Source organism: Phocoena phocoena, chromosome X, assembly GCF_963924675.1.
Source record: "Phocoena phocoena chromosome X, mPhoPho1.1, whole genome shotgun sequence".
NCBI classification, from domain to species: domain Eukaryota; kingdom Metazoa; phylum Chordata; class Mammalia; order Artiodactyla; family Phocoenidae; genus Phocoena; species Phocoena phocoena.
Window position 1 is genome coordinate 63,002,200 of NC_089240.1, and position 18,787 is coordinate 63,020,986.

General features: G+C 35.9%; 1 pseudogene; it reads left to right on the plus strand.

The window, feature by feature from the left end:
- Positions 1-8,519: 8,519 nt before the first annotated feature.
- LOC136142148 (dnaJ homolog subfamily B member 6-like) lies at positions 8,520-9,226 on the plus strand (annotated as a pseudogene).
- Positions 9,227-18,787: the final 9,561 nt, after the last annotated feature.

The window sequence follows — 18,787 nt, forward strand, 5'->3', positions numbered from 1 at the left end:
TTCAAATTTTCACTGTTGAGTATGATGTCTGCTGTGGGTTTCTCATAAATGGCCTTTATTATGTTGAGGTATGTTCCTTGTATGCCCACATTCTGGATAGTTTTTATCCTAAATGGATGTTGAATTTTGTTAAAAGCTTTTTTTTGCATCAATTGATATAATCATATGGTTTTTTTGTTTTGTTTTGTTTTTTGTTCTTTTTGCAGTATGCGGGCTTCTCACTGCTCTGGCCTCTCCCGTTGTGGAGCACAGGCTCTGGATGCGCAGGCTCAGCAGCCATGGCTCATGGGCCCAGCTGCTGCACAGCATGTGGGATCCTCCCGGACTGGGGCACGAACCCGTGTCCCCTGCATTGGCAGGCGGACTCTCAACCACTGCGCCACCAGGGAAGCCCAATCATACGGTTTTTATTCTTCAATTTGTTAATGTGGTGTATCACATTGATTTGTGGATGTTGAAAAATCCTTGCATCCCTGGGATAAATCCCACTTGGTCATGGTGTGTGATCCTTGTAATGTATTGTTGGATTCGGTTTGCTAATATTTTGTTGAGGATTTTTACATCTGTGTCTGTTAGTTATATTTGTCCGTAATTTTCTTTTTCTTGTGATACCTTTGTCTCGTTTTGGTATCACGGTGATGCTGGCTTCATAGAATGAGTTTTGAAGTGTTCCTTCATCTGCAGTTTTTTGGAATACTTTAAAAAGTGTAGGTGTTAACTCTCAGTTAACTGTTCGGTAGTATTCACCTGTGCAGCCAGCTGGTCCTGGACTTTTGTTTGTTCTGCATTTTTAAATTACTGATTCAGTTGCATTACTGCTAACTGGTCTGTTCATATTTTGTATTTCTTACTGGTTCAGTCTTGGAAGATTGTATATTTCTAAGAATTTGTCCATTTCTTCTTGGTTGTTCATTTTATTGGCATATAGTTGTTTGTAGTAGTCTCTTTTGATCCTTGGTGTTTCTGTGGTGTCGGTTGTAACTTCTCCTTTTTCATTTCTTCCTTTATTGATTTGGACCCTCTCCCTTTTTTTCTTGATGAGTCTGGCTAAAGGTTTATCAATTTTGTTTATCTTAAAAAAAACCAGCTTTTAGTTTCATTGATCTTTTCTATTTTTTTTAGTCTCTATTTCATTTATTTCTGCTCTGATCTTTATGATTTCTTTACTTCTTTTTTTTAAAAACATCTTTACTGGAGTATAATTGCTTTACAATGGTATGTTAGTTTCTGCTTTATAACAAAGTGAATCAGCTATACATATACATATATACCCATATCTCTTCCCTCTTGCGTCTCCCTCCCAACCACCACTCTAGGTGGTCACAAAGCACCAAGCTGCTCTCCCTGTGCTATGCAGCTGCTTCCCACTAGCTATTTTATATTTGGTAGCATATATTAGTCCATGCCACTCTCTCACTTCGTCCCAGCTTACCCTTCCCCCTCCCAGTGTCCTCAAGTCCATTGTCTTCATCTGCATCTTTATTCCTGTCCTGCTCCTAGGTTCTTCATAAACTTTTTTTTTGGTTTGTTTTTAGACTCCATATATATGTGTTAGCATATGATATTTGTTTTTCTCTTTCTGACTTCACTCTGTACGACAGACTGTAGGTCCATCCACCTCACTACAAATAACTCAATTTCGTTTCTTTTTCTGACTAATATTCCATTGTATATATGTGTCACATCTTCTTTATCCATTCATCTGTCAATGGACACTTAGGTTGCTTCCATGTCCTGGCTATTGTAAATAGAGCTGCAATGAACATTTGGTTACATGTATCTTTTTGAATTATGGTTTTCTCAGGGTATATGCCCAGTAGTGGGATTGCTGGGTCACATGGTAGTTCTATTTTTATTTTTTTAAGGAACCTCCATACTGTTCTCCATAGTGGCTGTATCAATTTACATTCCTACCAACAGTGCAAGAGGGTTCACTGTTCTCCACACCCTCTCCAGAATTTATTGTTTCTAGTTTTTTTGATGATGGCTACTCTGGTGTGAGGTGATACCTCATACTTCTTTTTTTTAATTAGTTAATTTTTGGCTGCATTGGTTCTTTGTTGCTGCATGTGGGCTTTCTCTAGGTGCAGTGAGTGCGGGCTACTCTTCATTGTGGTGTGCAGGCTTCTCATTGCAGTGGCTTCTCTTGTTGTGGAGCTTGGGCTCTAGGCACGTGGGCTACAGTAGTTGTGGCATGTGGTCTCAGTAGTTGTGGCTCACAGGCTCTAGAATGCAGGCTCAGTAGTTGTGGCACATGGGCATAGTTGCTGCATGGCATGTGGGATCTTCCCTGACCAGTGATTGAGCCCATGTCCCCTGCATTGGCAGGTAGATTCCCAGCCACTGCTCCACCAGGGAAGTCCCGATTTCTTTACTTCTAATTTTGGGTTTTATTTGTTTTTCTTTCTCTAGTTCCTTTAGGTATAATTTTATGTTGTTTGATGTTTTTCTTGTTTCCTGAGGTAAGCTTGTGTCACTATAAACTTCTCTCTTAAAACTTTTTTTGTTGCATCCCATAGGTTTTGGACTGTTGTGTTTTCATTTTCATTTGTCTGTAGGTAGTTTTTACGTTTCCATTTTCATTTCTTCAGTGATCCATTGGTTGTTTAGTCCATATAGTTTTGCCTTCACATGTTTGTGCTTTTTGCAGTTTTTTTTCTTGTAGTTGATGTCTAGTCTCATAGCATTGTGGTCGGAAAAGACGCTTCATATGATTCCAATTTTCTTAAGTTTACTGAGGCTTGTTTTGTGGCCTAGCATGTGATCTATCCTGGAGAATGTTCCATGCACACTTGAAAAGAATGTGTATTCTGCTGCTTTCAGATGGAATGCTTTATATATATATTAATTAAGTACAACTTGTCTAATATGTCATTTAAGCCCAGTATTTTATTGTTTATTTTTTGTCTGGATTATCTATCCATTTATGTAAGGGGGTTGTTAAAGTCCCCCACTTTTATTGTGTTACTGTCAATAAGAAAAATGAGCACAAGCATACTACAAAAGGAAATCATCAAACGAAATGGGGAGAAACTAAAAGAAAAAGAAAAGAACAGGGAAAACTGACAAAAATAATCAGAAAACAGGTATAAGTACATACCTATCAATAATTACTTTAAATGTTAGTGGACTAAATGCTCCAATCAAAAGACATAGGGTGGCTGTATAAAAAAAACAAGACCCATCTATATGATGCTTACAAGAGACTCACTTCAGAACTAAATACACATGCATACTGAAAATGAAGGGATGGAAAAAGATATTTTATGCAGATGGAAATGATAAGAAAGGGGTGGTACCAATAATATCAGAAAAAATCTTTAAAGCAAAGTCTTAACAACAGACAAAGAAGGACATTATATTATGATAAAGGGATGAATACAAGAAGTGTATATTTTACTTTTTAACATTTATGGATCCAATGTAGGAGCACCTAAGTATATAAAGCAAATACAGATATAAAGGGGAAATTTGACAATACAATAATGGCAGGGTACTTTAGCACCCCAATTTCATCAAAGGACAGATCATCAAGCTCTAAAGACTTTACCAAAAAACTATTATAAATAAGAGATGAATTCAGTAAAGTTGCAGAACAGAAAATTAATACACAGAAATATGTTAAATTTCTATACAGTAATAATGAGCTGTCAGAAAGAGAAGTGAAGAAAACTATCCCATTTACAGTTGTATCAAAAAGAATAATACACCCAGGAACAAATTTAACGAGGTGAAATACCTGTACTCTGAAGAGTAGAAGATATTGTTGAAGAAGACACAAATAAATGGAAAGATATTTCCTGCTCATTGATTGGAAGAATTCACATTGTTTAAATGTCCATATTATTTAAAAGAATCTATGCATTCAGTGCAATTCCTGTCTGAATCTTAAGGACATTTTTCATAGAAATAGAACAAAAAAATTCCAAAATTTATGTGGAACCACAAAATACCCCAAATAGTCAAAGCAACCCTGAGAAAAAAGATCAAATCTGGAGGTGTAACACTCTGTAGTTTCAAAGTGTATTACAAAGGTATAGTAATCAAAACAGCATGGTATTGGCAGAAACTCAGACATATGTAGGCAATTAATTTATGATAAAGTAGCAAAGAACATACAGTGGAGAAACAATACTCTTTTCAGTAAATGATGTTGGGGAAACTTGACAGTCACATGCAAAGCAAAAAGAAAAATGAAACTAGATTGATCACCTTGTTTCACCATAAAGAAAAATCACCTGAAAATGTATTGTATGTAAGCTTTGAATGTAAGAACTGGAACCATAAAACTAGAATAAAACATAGGCAGTATGCTCTTTGAAATCAGTCTCAGCATTATCTTTCTGGATGTCTCCTCAGGCATGGGGACCAAAACAAAAACAAATGAGACTACATTAAACTAAATAGTTTCTGCCTATCAAAGGAAATCATCAACAAAACAAAAAGAGAACCTACTGAATGGGAGAAGATATTTGCAAATCATATATCCAATAAGGGGTTAATATCCAAAATATATAAAGAATTCATAGAACTCAAAAACAAAAGCAAACAACCTGATTAAAAAGGGGGGCAGAGGAAATGAATAGACATTTTCCAAAGAAGACATACAGATAGCGAACAGGCACATGAAAAAATATTCAACATCGGTAATTATTAGTGAAATAAATATCTGGTAAAGATAAATACATGGGGAATTGTGTAATGCCAATTTTTATTTTCTACATGATTGAAAAGATAAATGCATTAAAATTATCATTCTATTGGGCACACAATTTATAAATATGTAGTCTATGTCATCAATGATAGAAAGAGGGAAGGACAAGAGCTCTACTGGAGCAGGGGTTTTGTATGATATTGAAGTTAAGGTGGTATACATTTTTTTTGTTTTTTAATTGAAGTGTAGTTGATTTACAATGTTGCAACAATCTCTGCTGTACAGCAAAGTGACAGTTATACACATATAGACATTCTTTTTTAAAATATTTTTTTCCATTTTGTTTTATCCCAGGACATTGGATATAGTACCCCTTGCTATACAGTAGGACCTTTTTGTTTATCCATTCTAAATGTAATAGTTTGCATCTACCAACCCCAAACTTCCAGTCCATCCCTCTCCCTCCCCCCATCCCCCTTGGCAACCACAAGTCTGATCTCTAGGTCTGTGAGTGTGTTTCTGTTTTGTAGATAGGTTCATTTGTGCTGTATTTTAGATTCCACATATAAGTGATGTCATATGGTATTTTTCTATTTCTGACTTGCTTCACTTAGTATGATAATATCTGTTTGCATTCAGGTTGCCACAAATGGCATTACTTTGTTCTTTTTTATGGCTGAGTAGTATGCCATTGTTTATATGTACCGCATCTTCTTTATCCATTTTCTGTCAATAGACATTTAGGTTGTTTCGATATTTTGGCTATTGTTAATAGTGCTGCTGTGAACATTGGGGTGCATGTATCTTTTTGAATTATAGTTTTGTCCAGTTATATGCCCAGGAGTGGGATTGCTGGATCATATGGTAATTCTATTTTTAGTTTTCTGAGGAACCTCCATACTGTTTTCCATAGTGGCTGCACCAACTTACATTCAAGGGTGGTATACATTCTAATTAGACTGTTATAACTTTAAGGTGCTAAATGTAATGATCAGTGTACCCACAAAGTACCTATGTATAGAATATACACTAAAAGTAATAAGGGAATCAAAATGTTTCACTAGGAAAAAAATCAAACACAAAAGATGTCAGTAAAATGGTAGGAAATGAGTTACAAAAATGCCATAAGGCATATAGTAAACAGATAGCAAAATGGCAGAAGTACCTCCTGATTAATAACTACTTGGAATGTAAAAAATCTTTAATCAAAAGACATAGCTTGGCAGAATAGATAAAATATGATCAAACTATATTGTATCTAAAAGAGACTCATGGGGACTTCCCTGGTGGCACAATGGTTAAGAATCCGCCTGCCAATGCAGGGGACACGGGTTCGATCCCTGGTCCAGGAAGATCCCACATGCTGCAGAGCAACTGGGCCTGTGTGCCACAACAACTGAGCCCGCGAGCCACAACTGCTGAAGCCCGCATGCCTAGAGCCTGTGCTCTGCAGCAAGAGAAGCCACCGCAATAAGAAGCACACACACCACAGGGAAGAGTAGCCCCCACTTGCCGCAACTAGAGAAAGCCCACGCACAGCAACGAAGACCCAATGCAGCCAAAAATAAAATAAATAAATTTGTTTAAAAAAATTTTTTAAACAGACATATTTTAGATCTAACACACAAATATATTGACAGTGAAGAAGACTCCATGCAAATAGTAACTGAAAGAGATCAGGGGTGTCTATACTAATATGAAATAAAGTAGATTTTAAATCAAGAAGTTTATAGTAGGTGGAAGAATTATATATTAATAAAATATTCAATTCAACAAGAAGACGTAACAATTGTAAACATTTACAAACCTAATAACAGATCCTCAAAATATATGAAGGAAACTGGACAGAATTGAAGGAAGAAATAGATAGTTCTTCATAAGAGTGAGAGGCTTCAATACTTCTCTTTCTATAATGGAAATAGCAACCAAACAGAAAATAAGTAAGGAATTAGAGGACTTGAACAACTCTGAACCAAATACACCTAACAGACATATATAAAGTACATTCTACACCAAAACAACAGATTACACATTCTCTCACGTGCACATGGAACTTTCTCCAGGATAGAGTATATTTTAAGCTACAAAACAAGTCTCAATAGATGTAAAAAGATGGTTAGCATACAAAGTATCTTCACTGACCACAACAGGATGAAGTTAGATATCAACAACAGAAGGAACTAATAAAATCACAAATATATTAAAATTAAACAACACACTCAAACAGACAATTGGTCAAAGAAGAAATTGTAATGGAAATTAGAAAATACTTAGAGACAAGTGCAAACAAAAACACATTAAAATTATGCTATGCAGTGAAAACAGTTGTTAGAGGAAAATGTATATCTGTAATTATGTACATCTAAAAAGAATAAAGGTCTCAGATCAGTAACCTAACTTCACACCTGAAGGAACCAGAAAAAGAAGAAGAAACTATCCCAAAGGTAACAGAAAGAAGGAAATAATAAAGATCAAAGTAGTGATAAAATAGAGACTAAGCAGACAATAGAGAAAATTAATTAAATCAGAAGACGGTTCCTTGGAAAGATAAACAAAATCACCAAATGTTTAGTAAGACTAAGAAAAAACAGGGAAAGAGAGTACATACAAATAACTAAGATGAGAAATGTAAGTGATGACACAACAACTGACCTTAACAAAATTAAATTAATTGTAAGAAAATAGTATGAAAAATTGTACAGCAAATTAGATAACTTAGAAGAAATGGATAAATTCCTTGAAATACACAATTCACCTAAACTGACTCAAGAAGAAATAGAAAATCTCAACAGACCTAACAAGTAAAGAGAATGAATCACTAACATAACACCTGACAACAAAATTAAGTCCTGAATTAATTTTGATGATTTCCAACAAACATTTAAACAAGAGATAAAAACAATACTTTTAGTACTCTTTCAAAAAATTAAAGTACTTCCTAACTCATTCGATGAGAACAGCATTGCTCTGCTACAAAACCAAATAAAGACATAACAAGGAAGAAAATTATAGATCAATATCCCTTATTAATATAGATGCAAAAGTCCTCAACAAAATATTAGAAAACCAAATCCAGTTGCATATTAAATGGATTACTCACCATGACCAAGTCAAATTTATTCCAGGAATGCAAGGGTGGTTCAACATAAGGAAAGCAATCAATGTAATACATGATGTGAATAGAGCAAAGGGAAAAAACCCTCATGATCATCTCAATTTATGCAGGAAAGGCATTTGACAAAATCCAACATCCTTTCTTGATAAATACTCTGAAAACTGGGAATAAAGGGAAAATTCTGTGACATGATACAGGACATTTATGAAAAACCCACAGTTAACATCATACTCATTGATGAAAGACTGCAAATTTTACCCCTAAGATCACTAACAAGACAAGGATACCCATTTTTATCATTTGCCATTCATGTCTTACTGGAAGTACTAGCAATAGCTATTATACAAGAAAAGGGGCATCCGCATTGGAAATGAAGGGGTAAAGCTACCTCTATTCACAGATTATGTGATCTAATCTTTAGAAAATCCAAAGGAATCCACAAGAAAGCTAGTAGAACTAAAAAGCGAGTTCTTCATAATTGCAGGGTACAAATGAAAACAAAAATCAGATGTATTTCTGTACACCACCAACAATCTAAAAATGAAATTAAGAATGGAATTCCATTTATAATAATATCTAAAAGTTTAAATCCAAGGAGAGAAAGGAAATCTTGGGGAGCTGCCGTCTGCACCTCCATGACCAGCACAGCCATGCAAGAGTCAACAGGAGACCCAGGCCATCACCCCATCGCTGCTGCTTCTATCCACCTGCTTCCACGTCCTTGAATTCCTTCCAACAGCTTGCTAAAACATGATGGATTACTATGAAGTTCTATGCATGCAGAGACATGCTTCAGCCAAGGATATTAAAAAGGCTTATTGGAAACTGGCATCACCATAGTACCCAGATAAAAATCTTGAGAAGAAAAAGGGGAGAGAAAATTCAAATAGCCAAGGTGTTTGAGGTGTTATCACATATTAAAAAAATGGGACATCTATGACAGATATGCTAAAAAACAATTAAATGATGGAGGTGGAAGTCATTTTGACAGGCCATTTGAGTTTGGCTTCAGATTCCTTAATCCAGATGTCTTCAGGGAATATTTTGGTGGAAGAGACTTTTTTTATTTAACCTCTTTGAAGACCCACTTGAGAACATATTTGGTCATTGCAGGGGCCCCATGGAAACAAAAGCTGGGTCACAGGGTCATTTTTCTCTGCCTTAAGTGGATTTCCATCTTTTGGAGGTGGATTTTCTTCTTTTGACCCAAATTTACATTGTTCAGTTCACTACGTCATGGGGGCCTCACTTCATTCTCTTCCATGTCATTTGGTGGTAGTGGGATGGGCAACTTCAAATCTATGTCAACTTCTACTAAATTAATTAATGGCAGAAAAATCACTACAAAGAGAATTGTCAAGAATGGTGAAGAAAGATTAGAAGTTGAAAAAGATGGCCAGTTAAAGTCCTTAACAATAAAATGCAAGGAGCAGCAGCTATGCTTGGATAAGGACTAATTGCATGCATTTAACTGAAATATTAAACTATAAATATAGGAACATTTGTTGAAGATTTAAAATGAATTCAACTTCTAGTATAACTGTACCTAATGTAAAGTATTTATAAACAGTTCACTGGAGCCCCTATTTGTCATATGCTTTCGAGTTTATTGTTGGGACCACATAACAGTTCCATAACTTTTTGTCTTTAAAATTGTTGTAAATCTGTATATGCACATTGCTTTTCTATTCAATGTAATCTAAGGTAGCTTTGATTCTTTTGTACACTAACACCAGCAAAGACCTTCTTTTGCATTGTGTTTGAAACATGAGCCAAGTAGTGTCAGTCTGCTGTAAAGTCAGTATTGCCAGGATGAATCTTACACACACACACACAAATTCAATTTTTTTCAGTATTTAGTAGTGAAAGACATTAATGCATTAATAGTAACACTTTTGATTTAATATAAATTGAGGATGTTTTCTACTTGTGCATGAATGCTGGCAACTTAGTACATTTTGACAATTGTTTAAACATGTAATTACAAGCTTAGGTTTAAAAAAGTAAAGCTGGTAAGCTGGGTCTTTGTCATTTGCTTTAAAAAAAGAATGGAAATGTGAATGTGTTTAATGCATTCCTTCCTCAGTGGGACCTGTAAAAACTTAATTAATTTAATTAATTTATGAATTAAATTCTCAGTAATAAATTTAGGCAAAAGGCTAGTACACCAAAAATTATAAAACATTTTGCTGAGAGAATCCTTGTGCATTTCTGGTGGGAATGTAAAAAGGTGTAATTGCTATGAAAAACAGTTTGGCAATTTTTCAAAAGGTTCAATATAGAACTACCAAATGACACGGCAATTCCACTCCTAGGTTTATATCCTAAAGAACTCAAAACAGGAACTCAGATATTTGTAACAAGTTTCATAGCAGCATTATTCACAATAATCAAAAGGTGGAAACAACCGAAGTGTCAATCAACAGGTGAATGGATAAACTATATGTGGTATATTCATACAATGGAATATCATTCTGTCATAAAAAGGAATTACATTTTGATATAGGATATACCATGGGTAAACCTTGAAAACATTATGCTTAGTGAAATAAGCCAGATACAGATGAAAATATAATATTGTATCCTTTCACCTTTATGACATGCCTAGAATAGGCAAATTCATAGAGACAGAAAGTAGAACAGAGATTACCAGAGGCTGGGGGCAAGGGATGGGGTTAGAAGCTCAGGTTTTTGTTTAATGTGCATGGGGGTTTGGTTGGGATGATGGAAACGTTTTGGGTATTGATTTAGTAGTGATGTTTACAAAACATTGTATATTTAATGCCACTTACAAATGATTAAAAAATTATGTATATTTTACCACAATAAAAATGAAAAAGAAATTAAGGCATTTCCAGATCTACAAAAACTGAGGGTTTTTTTTACTAGCAGACCTGCCCTTCAACAAATGCTAAAGAGAGTCCTTTAGTTTGAAATATATGGATACTAGACAGTAACTCAACTCGACATGAAGAAATAAAGAACAGCAGGAAAGGTAACTAAATAGGTAAATGTAAAAGCCAGTATTATTGTATTTTTGGCTTATAACTCCTTTTTCCCTATATGATTTAAAAGACAGTTGCAAAACGCAGTAATTATAAATCTGCATTAATGGGAACACAGCATGTAAAGATGTATTCTGTGGCAATAGAAGCATACAGATTGGAAGAGGAATGGAGATATAAAGAAGCAAAATGTATACTATTGAAATTATGTCAGTGTTACTCTGAACTAGATTGTTATAAATTAAGATGTTAATTGTAATCCTAAGGCAACCAGTAAGATAATGACTAAAGATATAGTAAAACAAATGATAAGGGAATGAAAATAATACACTAGAAAATATCTATTTAATACTAAAAAAGGAAATAAAATAAGTACGGAGAAACCAAAAAGACATAAGATATGGAACATTAATATCCAAATGCTACAAATAAGTCCTTCCTTATCCATAATTACATTAGATGTAAGTGGATTAACCTCTCGAATTAAAAGGCAGAGACTGGCAGAATGGATTTTTTAAAAAAAGATCCAACTAAATGCTGTCTACAGATACTTTAGTTTTAATGACACAAATTGTTTGAAAGTAAAAATATAGTGTATGGAAACAGTACTCACAAGAGAGCTGAAGTTCATATGCTAATATCATACAAAATAGACTTTGAAATAAAATTGTCACTAGAGAGAAAGGACATTTTTTTTGGCTGCGTTGGGTCTTCATTGCTGCACGCAGGCTTTCTCTAGTTGCGGTGAGTGGGGACTACTCTTCGTTGTGGTGCATGGGCTTCTCATTGCGGTGGCTTCTCTTGTTGCAGAGCACGGGCTCTAGGTTCACGGGCTTCAGTAGTTGCAGCACTCAGGCCCTAGAGTGCACAGGCTTCAGTAGTTGCAGCACATGGGCTCAGTAGTTGTGTGTGGGCTCTATGGCACACAGGCTTCAGTAGTTCTGGTGTGCAGGCTCCATAGTTGTGGCTCACAGGCTCTAGAGTGCAGGCTTAGTAGTTGTGGCACACAGGCTAGTTGCTCCATGGCATGTGGAATCTTCTGGGACCAGGGATTGAACCTATGTCCCCTGCATTGGTAGGCGGATTCTTAAACACCGCACCACCAGGGAAATCCTGAGAAAGGACATTGTATAATGATGAAATCATCAATCCCTGGAAAAAATATAATAATTTAAGCACCTCACAACAGAGCACCTCACAACAGAGCACCTCACAACAGAGCTCCAAAATATATAAAGTAAAAACGGAGAGAATGGAAGGGAGAAATAGGTAATTTAATAATAAGAGTGGGATATGTCAATACCCTACTTTCAATAATGGACAGAAAAAGTAGATGGAAGATCAGCAAGGAAATGGAAGACTTGAACATCCCTAATTACCAAGCAGACCTAATAGTTACCTATAGAACACTTCACCCAATTTCATCAGAATATTATTCTCAAGGGAACCTGGAACATTGTGCATGATAGATTGTATCTTAAGCCATTAACTTGTGTTAATAAATTTTAAAAGGATTTAAATCATACAAAGTAAGTGTTGTAATTAAAGTGAAATGAAATATGAAATTAGTAACAGAAGGAAATTTAGAAAAACCACAAAATGTGGAAATCAAACAACACACTACCAAATAAGGAATGGGTTAAAAAAGAAATCATAAGGGAATGTAAAATGGTGCATTTGCTGTGGAAAATAAGTTTGGCAGTTGCTCAAAAAGGTAAAATAAAGTTACTTTATGACACAGGAATTCCTCTCCTAGGTATATACCCAAGAGAAATGAAAACATATGTCCATACAATACTTGTACATGACTGGTTATAAGAGCATTATTCATAATAGCCAAAAAAATGAAAATAACCCAAATGTATTCAATACATTAAATGTTGGATGGACAAATAAAATGGATGTGGACAAATAAAATGTGGCATAACCATCCAAAGGAATATTATACAGAAATAAAATGAACTGATATATGCTGCAAGATGGATAAACATTGAAAATATGCTAAGTGAAAGAAGCCATATACAAGAGGCTACATATTCTATGATTCCATTTATATGAAATAATCAGAATAGAAAAATCTATAGAGACAAATCTATAGAGATGGAAATCTGTAGAGTAGTTATTGCTATCATATGGGAGGAAAGACAAACTAGGACTAACTACTAATAGGTATGGCTTGGTTTTGGGGGTGGGGGTATCAATAGAAATATTCTGGAATTAGATAGTGGAGATGGTTGCAGAACCTAGTGAATGTCCCCAAAACCACAGAAGTGTACCCTTTAAAGTGGTGAATTTTACCTCATGTAAAGTACATGTGAATTTTAAAACCCTCTAGGTCCCCCATGTGGCCACAAATTATTTACAATCCTCCCACATGCAAAATACACTTACCCACTACAAAGGCCCACAAAAGTCTCATCTCACTATACCATCAGCTCAAAGTCCGTGAAATCCTCATCTAAATCAGATCCATGCACAGATGAAGTTTTCTCAGGTATACTTTCTTAAGTAAATCACCTCAAGTATAGTTCTTGATCTGAGTTATGTGCACTCCATTTGCCCAACATACAGGGTCGAGACTGATAAAACCCCTATGGGTATTCCTCTTCAAATAGGGAGAAAATGTGAAGCACAAAGAAGTACATAGAAATTCTGAAATCCAGACAGGAAAATTTTGGAAGTTTCTTCATTAAGGACTCAGCCCCATTCCTGCCCAGGAATGGCTCAGTCCTTACCCATTGTTCTTGGTTCCACACTTTGAGTCATCCTTCCTTTGATTTGCTAGGTAAGCTATATTTTCAACTACGTAGCTTTTGTGGTTTGCTCCCTGCTAGTAGGTTTCGGAGGTTCAAAGTCCTTTTTTCCTTTTTGTAGTGTTTTTGTCCCTGTCAGTGAAAGTTGGTGGTATGTCTGGAAATGTAATTCTTTTAAAATCATTTTGGTCTCCTATGAATAAACACCACACCCTGAATTTCTTCCAATTAAACCTTTCTTCACCCTGGTCTTATGTCAGGAGGGTTGTATAATAAAGTTTTTATGTTTCTTAGATACTCTTGTTTGATGAAGATACTCTTAGGTACACCCTTAAACTCTAAAGTGCTACTTTTGTCCAACTTAATATTCTAAAGCAGAACATTGTATCTTTTTGATGCCTTAACAAAGGATTTTAGAGCTATAACTTCAGCTTCACCTTGAGAGCATACAGTATTTTTCTGGCAGGACCCTGGGTTTGATTGTTACTTGGAAGCCATTTCTTAACTTCAACATAGTTTGCCTTCAGGAGAGAAAGAATTTTCCAAACCGTTAGGTCTAAACTTGTTCGTGTTTAATACTCCTTCTTTTTTTTTTTTTTTAGTTTTTTAAGGAACCTCCATACGGTTCTCCATAGTGACTGTATCAGTTTACATTCCCACCAACAGTGCAAGAGTGTTCCCTTTTCCCCACACCCTCTCCAGCATTTATTATTTGTAGATTTTTTTGATGATGGCCATTCGGATCGGTGTGAAGTGATATCTCATTGTAGTTTTGATTTGTGTTTCTCTAAAGCTTAATGATGTTGAGCATTCTTTCATGTGTTTGTTGGCAATCTGTATATCTTCTTTGGAGAAATGACTATTTAGGTCTTCTGCCCAGTTTTGGATTGGGTTGTTTGTTTTTTAGATACTGAGCTGCTTGTAAATTTTGGAGATTAATGCTTTGTCAGTTGCTACCTTTGCAAATATTTTCTCCCATTCTGAGGGTTGTCTTTTGGTCTTGTTTATGGTTTCCTTTGCTGTGCAAAAGCTTTTACGTTTCATTAGGTCCCAATTGTTTATTTTTATTTCCATTTCTCTAGGAGGTGGGTCAAAAAGGATCTTGCTGTGATTTATATCATAGAGTGTTTTACCTATGTTTTCCTCTAAGAGTTTGATATTGTCTGGCCTTACATTTAGGTCTTTTATCCATTTTGAGCTTATTTTTGTGTATGGTGTTAGGGAGTGTTCTAATTTCATACTTCTACATGTAGGTGTCCAGTTTTCCCAGCACCACTTATTGAACAGGCTGTCTTTTCTCCACTGTATATTCTTGCCTCCTTTATCAAAGATAAGGTGACAATATGTGCATGGGTTTGTCTCAGGGCTTTCTATCCTGTTCCATTGATCTATATTTCTGGTTTTGTGCCAGCACAATACTGTCTTGATAACTGTAGCTTTGTAGTACAGTCTATTCGGAGTCTTATGTGTTTACATACAAATTGTGAAATTTTTTGTTCTAGTACGACCCAGCAATCCCACTACTGGGCATATACCCTGAGAAAACCATAATTCAAAAAGAGTCATGTACCAAAATGTTCATTGCAGCTCTATTTACAATAGCCAGGACATGGAAGCAACCTAAGTGTCCATCAACAGACGAATGGATAAAGAAGATGTGGCACACATATACTATGGAATATTACTCAGCCATAAAAAGAAACGAAATTGAGTTATTTATAGTGAGGTGGATGGACCTAGAGTCTGTCATACAGTAAGTGAAGTAAGTCAGAAAGAGAAAAACAAGTATCTTATGCTAACACATATATATGGAATCTCAGGGGGAAAAAAAGGTCATGAAGAACCTATGGGTAAGACAAGAATAAAAACACAGACCTACTAGAGCATGGACTGAGGATATGGGGAGGGGGAGGGGTAGGCTGTGATGAGGTGAGAGAGTGGTATGGACATATATACACTACCAAGCGTAAAGTGGATAGCTAGTGGGAAGAAGCCGCATAGCACAGGGAGATCAGCTAGGTGGTTTGTGACTGCCTAGTGGGGTGAGAGAGGGAGGGTGGGAGACGCAGGAGGGAAGAGATATGGGAACGTGTATATGTATAACTGATTCACTTTGTTACAAAGCAGAAACTAACACACCATTGTAAAGCAATTATACTCCAATAAAGATGTTAATAAATAAATAAATATATATGTAAAATGCTAAATAGAACCACAAAGCACAGTTTAGAGCAACTAAGATTAACCTTTGCCTCCAATTCTTGAGGTGCCTCTTTCACTATAAATTCTGTAACAGCTATTCTTAAAATTGTTTAAAATTTAAACTATGCTAAATACAGGTACATGATTTATTTAACTAACCCTATTATTGCACAAGATTCTAGAAAATTTCTGTAGATCTATTATTTTGAATAATTTATTCCTATTGAATTATAATTTTTTTAAAATAATTGTATGAATTTCTTGTGGGGCTGGAGCTGTGGGGAATGGAAATTGGGTAAAACTTGGAATTTTTTTTTTTAAACATCTTTATTGGGGTATAATTGCTTTACAATGGTGTGTTAGTTTCTGCTTTATAACAAAGTGAATCAGCTATACATATACATATGTTCCCATATGTCTTCCTCTTGCGTCTCCCTCCCTCCCACTCTCCCCATCCCACCCCTCCAGGCTGTCACAAAGCACCGAGCTAATATCCCTGTGCCTTGCGGCTGCTTCCCCCTAGCTATCTACCTTACTACGTTTGTTAGTGTGTATATGTCCATGACTCTCTCTCGCCCTGTCAAAACTCACCCTTCCCCCTCCCCATATCCTCAAGTCCGTTCTCCAGTAGGTCTGCGTCTTTATTCCTGTCTTACCCCTAGGTTCTTCATGACATTTTTTCCCCTTAAATTCCATATATATGTGTTAGCATACGATATTTGTCTTTTTCTTTCTGACTTACTTCACTCTGTATGACAGACTCTAGGTCTATCCATCTCATTACAAATAGCTCAATTTCATTTCTTTTTAAGGCTGAGTAATATTCCATTGTGTATATGTGCCACATCTTCTTTATCCATTCATCTGATGATGGGCGCTTAGGTTGTTTCCATCTCCGGGCTATTGTAAATAGAGCTGCAATGAACATTTTGGTACATGACTCTTTTTGAATTTTGGTTTTCTCAGGGTATATGCCCAGTAGTGGGATTGCTGGGTCATATGGTAATTCTATTTGTAGTTTTTTTAAGGAACCTCCATACTGTTCTCCACAGTGGCTGAACCAATTCACATTCCCACCAGCAGTGCAAGAGTGTCCCCTTTTCTCCACACCCTCTCCAGCATTTATTGTTTCTAGATTTTTTGATGATGGCCATTCTGACTGGTGTGAGATGATATCTCATTGTAGTTTTGATTTGCATTTCTCTAATGATTAATGATGTTGAGCATTCTTTCATGTGTTTGTTGGCATTCTGTATATCTTCTTTGGAGAAATGTCTATTTAGGTCTTCTGCCCATTTTTGGATGGGGTTGTTTGTTTTTTTGTTATTGAGCTGCATGAGCTGCTTGTAAATTTTGGAGACTAATCCTTTGTCAGTTGCTTCATTTGCAAATGTTTTCTCCCATTCTGAGGGTTGTCTTTTGGTCTTGATTATGGTTTCCTTTGCTGTGCAAAAGCTTTGAAGTTTCATTAGGTCCCATTTGTTTATTTTTGTTTTTATTTCCATTACTCTAGGAGGTGGGTCAGAAAGGATCTTGCTGTGATTTATGTCATAGAGTGTTCTTCCTATGTTTTCCTCTAAGAGTTTGATAGTTTCTGGCCTTACATTTAGGTCTTTAATCCATTTTGAGCTTATTTTTGTGTATGGTGTTAGGGAGTGATCTAATCTCATACTTTTATATGTACCTGTCCAGTTTTCCCAGCACCATTTATTGAAGAGGCTGTCCTTTCTCCACTGTACATTCCTGCCTCCTTTATCAAAGATAAGGTGTCCATATGTGTGTGGGTTTATCTCTGGGTTTTCTATCCTGTTCCACTGATCTATCTTTCTGTTTTTGTGCCAGTACCATACTGTCTTGATTACTGTTGCTTTGTAGTATAGTCTGAAGTCAGGGAGCCTGATTCCTCCAGCTCCTTTTTTCGTTCTCAAGATTGCTTTGGCTATTCGGGGTCTTTTGTGTTTCCATACAAATTGCGAAATTTTTTGTTCTAGTTCTGTGAAAAATGCCAGTGGTAGTTTGATAGGGATTGCATTGAATCTGTAGATTGCTTTGGGTAGTAGAGTCATTTTCACAATGTTGATTCTTCCCATCCAAGAACATGGTATATCTCTCCATCTATTTGTATCATCTTTAATTTCTTTCATCAGTGTCATAATTTTCTGCATACAGGTCTTTCGTCTCCTTAGGTAGGTTTATTCCTAGATATTTTGTTCTTTTTGTTGCAATGGTAAATGGGAGTGTTTTCTTGATTTCACTTTCAGATTTTTCATCATTAGTATATAGGAATGCCAGAGATTTCTGTGCATTAATTTTGTATCCTGCTACTTTACCAAATTCATTGATTAGCTCTAGTAGTTTTCTGGTAGCATCTTTAGGATTCTCTATGTATAGTATCATGTCATCTGCAAACAGTGACAGCTTTACTTCTTCTTTTCCGGGAAATTGGGTAAAACTTGGAATTTTTTATAGGACTTATAAAATTTTAGTTTGTAATACAATCTGACATGATACTTTCTTCTTAGATGAAAGTCCTGAGGCTTGGGCTACATTCAAATGGAAATAAAGATTTGAAACAGTCAAAAAAAAAAAAAGATGTGGCACATATATACAATGGAATATTACTCAGCCATAAAAAGAAACAAAATCGAGTTATTTGTAGTGAGGTGGATGGACCTAGAGTCTGTCATACAGAGTGAAGTAAGTCAGAAAGAGAAAAATAAATACCGTATGCTAACACATATATATGGAATCTAAGAAAAATATGGTCATGAAGAACCTAGGGGCAAGACGGGAATAAAGACACAGACCTACTAGAGAATGGACTTGAGGATATGGGGAGGGAGAAGGGTAAGCTGTGGCCAAGTGAGAGAGTGGCACCAACATATGTACACTACCAGATGTAAAATAGATAGTTAGTGGGAAGCAGCCGCATAGCACAGGGAGATCAGCTTGGTGCTTTGTGACCACCTAGAGGGGTGGGATAGGGAGGGTGGGAGGGAGATTGACGCAAGAGGGAAGAGATATGGGAACATATGTATATGTATAACTGATTCACTTT